The sequence below is a fragment of the Monodelphis domestica genome, chromosome 1 (genome assembly GCF_027887165.1).
Source record: "Monodelphis domestica isolate mMonDom1 chromosome 1, mMonDom1.pri, whole genome shotgun sequence".
NCBI lineage: Eukaryota > Metazoa > Chordata > Mammalia > Didelphimorphia > Didelphidae > Monodelphis > Monodelphis domestica.
The window spans coordinates 172540133-172545647 of record NC_077227.1 but is presented as its reverse complement, the minus strand read 5'-3'; the positions used below and the strand labels follow the sequence as shown (position 1 = coordinate 172545647).

General features: G+C 36.8%; 1 pseudogene; it reads right to left on the bottom strand.

Moving 5' to 3' along the window:
* Positions 1 to 393: 393 nt before the first annotated feature.
* Positions 394 to 5279, bottom strand: LOC100616689 (olfactory receptor 11H6-like; annotated as a pseudogene).
* Positions 5280 to 5515: the final 236 nt, after the last annotated feature.

Sequence of the window (5515 nt, the reverse complement as noted above, 5' to 3'; positions counted from 1 at the left end):
CTGAAATCAAGTATGAAATTAACAAAGGCCAATAACAGACAGGAAACTGGTGAATTCAGACAACTCAGGAGGCAACAAGGAATCAGAGGTCATTTTGGCTAGAGGATCTGAAGATTAGTAAAATTTATAAGCCAGATCAAGGATCCAAAGTCTAGATCAACCAACGTGCTCTCATATGCCTTTTTCCCAGAGACCAGTGGTGGTGAATTGGTGAGTTTGAACTTAAAGTAGTTGAACTTAAGTAGTTGAATATTATAGAGTTTGGGATGAGAAACAGTAGAAGGCTCTCAATCTGGTTCCCTTTCTTATGTTCTCTGACAAATTTTCATTCCTATTTGAAGTTTCTCAGGTCAGCCTTCATATATTTATTATGTAGACTATAAATCAAGGGGTTTACAAGGTCACAATTTTTTGTGTTCCAGCTGGATTTCCAGAGATTGGGCTCATGTACATGACCATGAGTTTCCCATAGAACAGAGATACCACAACTAAGTGGGAACCACAGGTTGAGAACACCTTAAGCTTTCCAACTGTTGAAGGTAATTGAACTACACCTTTGGGAACCAGAGTGCAGGATCCAAGTATTAAGAAGAAGGTGATGAAGATAATGAGGGAGCTCAAAATCAAATAAGAAAGTTGTAAAAGTTAAAATTAAATCTCAATAATATTATATTTTAAGGGATTTATTAATGATCAATAGAAATCAAGGAATAAAGAAGATACAAAATAAAGACCACCTGCTCATGGCTGGTTAGTCATTCTTTTAGTCAACCCCACTCACCACCATCAATGCTGATTCTACATCAGAGAGAGGGAGCCTTCAAAGCCCATGTCCTTTATCCTCTGTCTACAGGAAGTATGTAATGACAGGAAGTCAGTGGGCTCTTGGGATATATAGTTCTTTTTTTAGGGTAACAAATTTTCAATCATACATTCCCCCTGAGACCTGTGGAAGACTAGTCTCTCCAGTGGGTCTTGTAACCCTACCAACTTTGAAATTGCAATAATTTGAGGATAAGAGAAAAAGAGAACAAAACCAATAATTGCTAGGTACATTTACAAAAAGCCAATTAGGGGCAGTCCCCTTTTGGCATACGAGTATACATTCAAATTAAATGTTCAATCAACCTTCAGTTCAATTAACCACACCCAAGGTTCATGCTGGATCTTCTTGATGTAGCTTGTGGTCTGTGGAGGCATCTTCATGGTGCCTTCTAAGAAGAGTTCATTTTCTGTATTTGGAGAGGTAGTATGTTTCTTAACCTAAAATTACTCTCAAAAAAATTTAAAATTTGCAATTTAAAATAATAATAATACATTCCCACTGAAGAGGGGTCACTTAGGGATACATGGTTGAGTTATGGGGTATATGAATCAATTGGCAAGAGAAATTAAAAAATATAAAAAATCCAAATAAAAAAAGTTTTGGATGATATATAGTCTATCAAAGTCTTATGTGTAAAAATTCCAAGTAAAGGAAAAATAAATCTATAACAGGTCCTTGAATCAGGGCCCAATTAAAATGATTTAAGCAATTATGCATTTACCCAGTCAGTAGCTAGGACTATAGAAAGTTTGCCACAACATGAAAGACAGAAAAGGGACTAGATTATAGGAGCCAAGTAGGAGTCAAATTTGAGATAGTTGGTAGAATGTGGGACAAGGAAGACCTGCCTTTAACACATGTTAAACAGCAGCAAGGTCAAACCCCAAACAAGTTCAAGCCCTCTTGTCTTGGCTCAAAATTTTCATGAATCCCATTGGGATTGGTTGGTCTATTTGATCTTGTGCTCGATTGGCACTATGCAGTTTAGCACTGTGCAATGGCTCTTTTTGTATTCTCTTGTCTTGGAATCAGACATAATCATTAAGAAAAGTTCCATAATTCTTTTTTAAACAATCAGTGGCATCATTTTTATAGTCTCAAGCTTTGGGGGCATGCATTGGCATTATAGCAAATATATTTCAAACTTGTATTACTGCCAAATCAAAAAAGTTAAAGAAAATCTCAATGCTGGCAACGTGCTTCAAATACAAAACAGAGAAAAAATAAAACTGAAATAGTATATTGCACATGCTAGCAAAAACAATAATAAAAGAGTTTCAAAAACCAAAAATAAATAGCTTACAATCATTGACATTCTGTCAGCTAAGGAAATGTAGAATACAAAGGTTTCTCACCAAAAATGATATTAATTTCCTCTTTAAACCTGACCATGATCTACTGTGAGTACAAGCAAAAGATTTTCACAAAGAAACAGTTTTTAATAAATAATAATAGTACAACGTGTATTGCACATTCAAAGAGTATCAAAATCCCCATAGTTATAATAGCCCAATTAATGACAATAGCAACAAACCCACAATCATATTTCATATAAGTTGCTATATGACAAAAAAATCCCTATGAATTGATGGATATTTGTCACAATGTTTACAGATATAGGAAATCTTTCAACCTTGGCAAGTATATTTTTAAACAAAGTAAAACTTATTTGGATCTAGAACATAACCAAGAAATCTAGATTGTTCTGGTGGAAGTAAATTTAACTGAAGAATTTTGCAGGAGCTCCTTTTGGCTTCCTGCTTCATAGAAATACCTTGGTAGGAGCATTTCTTTGTTTTTCTACCTTTAATACATTATTCTTTAAAATATAAATATTAAAAAAAACGCATCCATTCAGAAACCACTAGTTAATTAAAATTATTTCTGAAGATCCCTTAACATTACAATTAAATTCTTAGCTTATTAAATTCTGTAAAGGTTGTTAGCCAGGTTGAGTCTATCCATCATCTATGTGACAATTAACAAATGAAAATGGAAAAAAAAGGCTGTTTATAGGCTTTTACAGTATTTTACAATATTTTGTTCAGTAGTCATAAGGGAAAGGGAACAGAATATATCTAATAGTTAAAACACAGTAGACTAAAATGATTCAGTGTAACAGAACAGTATTGAATACATTTAATATACGAACTTAAAACAACAAAATTAAATCTTAAAACAATCAGCAAAATGCAGTAAGATACAGAGACTTTTATTTAAAAAAATAGAGTCTGAAAAGGCTTAACATTTCACCTCCAAACCCTTTAAAGTTCCTTTTTCTAAAATTCAGATCCCTATTGTTAGCACTTTGGAATCTCCCATAGTGAGGGAGAACATGGGTTTTAGGAATCTCAAACTGGGCAGGCCCAAATGGCAAATGGTTATAGGGGGATGAATTTTTCCCCTGAATCTCAGGCAAGATAATTGAAAGAATCAGTGGCAGAAAGAAAAAAATCCTAAAGCTGGAAGCTGTTTGAAATAGGTAATGCAGTGCTCTTTCATAGAATGCGCCATGATTGTAATTAATTTCCCGTTTGGAAGAGTCTCTTCCTTCTCCCCATTTCCCCTGAGGTAAAATGCTAGTTTCCACAGAGGGAGTTAGTGTTAGGGTCCGAGTGGAGACCACCCCAAGGAACACAGGGAGACAATGCAATTCAGGCAAAGGGAACTTTATTACTAGCACGCTAGGGGAATCTCAGCAAGTAAGTTCTGAAGAGGCAGAGTCAGAGTGGAGTTTATATTGGTTAAAGCAGTCATAGTTGAGTTACTTAATGGGAGATAATATTTTTAGAATATTCTGTTAATCAATTATTTTGGCTAGGTTGACATAACAAGTGGGTGATGTTTGGACAGACATGGAAGGTGGGCTATTGTTGGCATACCCAGGGGCCAGGTGGGTGATTGTTGGCATACCCAAGGGCCTTGTAATTCCTGGGACCTTGCACAGAACATTCTGTCATCCCAGACATATCAGAGTGGAGGTCAGTTGATTTTTTACTGCACAACATTAGGAGTCTAGTAGTTACCTAAGGGGGAAAAAAAAACACTCTGGCTTTTTTTTTTTTACCATCTGCCCTGAGGAATGACTCCAAGGACTCCTAGCTTCTTGGTGGCAGCAATAAGCCCAGCAGAGGTATCAACAGCTATCAGCATCAGAGTAGAGACCTATTTAGGATCAGAGCTGGAGATCAGGAGGAGGATTTCTGGAGGCTGGGGGCTGGGGCCAAGTAAGTGATCTGGGTCCAGAAGATCAGGAGGAAGCAGTGTCAGCAATACCAGAGTCAGCAACAAGGAGAAATAAAGGAGGAACAAGGAACGAAGAATTCAAGCAGTTGGAGGAGAGAAGCAGTTTATTTCTTCTTCTCCAAGAGTCCTCCCAATAAAAATAGCTTGGCCAATTTTAAAAGAAAAATTCAGTAGCTCCAAAGAGAGTTGGGGTTTGCAAGGGTGGGTGGGGTGGGCAAAAAGCCTTGGCAGGAGAAATGTGGCTTAAATTTTTTTTATCTAGGCTATCTTAAAAATTTGAGAGGTTCTTCTATGACTAGTGGTTGCCATCCATGTAAAAGTTAAAATTAAATCTCAATAATAATATTATATTTTGAGAAATTTATTAATGATCATTAGAAATCAAGGAATAAAGAAGATACAAAATAAAGAACACGTGCCCATGGCTGGTTAGCCATTTTTTTAAATCAACCCCACTCACCACCATCAATGCTGATTCTACATCAGAGAGAGGGAGCCTTCAAAACCCATGCCCTTTATCCTCTGTCTACAGGAAGTACGTAATGACAGGAAGTCAGTGGGCTCTTGGGATATGTAGTTCTTTTTTAAGGTAACAGATTTTTCAGTCATACAAAGTCCAATCCCTGGAGCAGGAGTGCAGGATAGAGCCAGTAGGGGGCCTGGATTATAGACAAAGTGATCAATTATATTTGGACCACAGAAGGGTAATTGAGTGATAAAATAGATTGGAACCAGATAGCAAAGAAAGGCACTCACCCAACAGAATATCATTAGTTTGATGCAGAGACGTCCTGTCATGAGGGTGGGATAGTATAGAGGCTGACAAATTGCAAAGTACCGATCAACAGACATGAGGGTTAAGAAGAAAGCTTCATTGGTGCCAATGGAGAAAAAAAAATAGAATTGGAGAAAGCAGGCAGTAAAGGTGATGGCCTTGGTATTGGAGAAGAAAATTAGCCATCATATTGGGAACTGTAGTATTTATGTATCAGATCTCCAAGAAAGGAAAAGTTGGATAGTAGGATGTACATGGGTGTATGAAGCCGGCAGTCCAATTTCACTGCATAGATGATGGACCCATTCCCCACTAGGGTTAGGATATAGGTCAGAAAGAACACCCCAAAGAGAAGTATTTGAATTTCTCTGGGGCAGGGGAAACTCAGAAGGATGAACTCAGTCACTCTGTTTCTTCCTGATATGTTCATGACTCCTGAATCTGTGAAGAGGACAGAAATGATTATGACATGAATGACTTTCTTTCTTTTTCCTCACAGATTATAAACTTTTAGAAATCTCTAGGATCCTTCCCTGCTCTAATATTCTAAGAATCTGTGACTTCATGAAATCAATAATTACCTAACTTTAGGGCTAATGTAAATTAATTGTTTAAAGTACTTTTTCGCATTCTTTGTGCAAAACATGAAATCTATGCCGTTGCTTGTT